Consider the following 1,150-nt stretch of genomic DNA (forward strand, 5'->3'; position numbering starts at 1 on the left):
CAAAAAAAAAAAAAAAAAAAACAACTCAGGAGCCCCGAAAGGAGGCGCACCTGGTTCAGCTCACACACCAATATATGCAAGGCCCGAGGTTCGAGCCCCCGCTCCCCACCTGCAGGGGGGACGCGTCACGAGAGCGGTGAAGCAGATCTGCAGGTGTCTCTCTCCCTAGCTCCCCCTCCTCTCTCAATTTCTGTCCTACCTAATACAGTAGAAAGAAAAAAAAAAAAAGAGGGGAGGGGGGAAGAGCCACTGGAAGTGGTGGATTTGTAATGCTGGCACTGAGCCCCAGCATTGCCCTGGTGGCAACTAAAAATAATAATAATAATTAAATTAAATCAGTAAATCTCAGGGTGAGAAAGAAAAGCGTGGCTCACGCAAACCCGCCTGAACACCCGGCCTTACCACCAACGCACAGTCACGTGGCTGGGCGGCTTGTTCATCCACAACGTGCGCCAAGGCCTGGGTGCGGCTGCCCGGCCTGGGGGGACAGACGGCCCGAGGACAGATGGCCTTTGGGGGCGGGGGGTAGGGGGTGCGAAGAGCTTCTGGGGCAGGGAGACAGACGGCGGCGTCCCTGACACCTGTCCGCACAGCCTGGGCCTCAGTGTTTCCTGCTTAGGCCGCAGCCGCCGCTCCAGCCCGCGGCCCTGCCCGCCCAGGCCTCACCAGGGTCGGAAGCCTCAGCTGGAGCTTCACGGAGAGGAAGCTCCGCCGCCGCCAAAATGGCCCCAACTGACGCCCTGACTGCTTGGAAAACTGTGTCTCTAGAAAATAACCTACCTGGTTGTTCAGGGTACCTGCAGAGAGGGCGCAAGACAAGGGTCCGAGAAGCGCGGCCTCCCCTCCCACGCGCCCCCACAACCACGTTGGCACAGCGCAGGCTCACGCCTCACGTGACGCAAGCCCAGGCTGACGCAGACCACGTGCCCCACAACCACGCAGCACAGGCTCACGCCTCACGTGACGCAAGCCCAGGCTGACGCAGACCACGTGCCCCACAACCACGCAGCACAGGCTCACGCCTCACGTGATGCAAGCCCAGGCTGACGCAGACCATGTGCCCCACAACCACGCAACACAGGCTCACGCCTCACGTGACGCAAGCCCAGGCTGACGCAGACCACGTGCCCCACAACCACGCAGCGCAGGC

Source organism: Erinaceus europaeus, chromosome 20, assembly GCF_950295315.1.
Source record: "Erinaceus europaeus chromosome 20, mEriEur2.1, whole genome shotgun sequence".
Classification (NCBI taxonomy): domain Eukaryota; kingdom Metazoa; phylum Chordata; class Mammalia; order Eulipotyphla; family Erinaceidae; genus Erinaceus; species Erinaceus europaeus.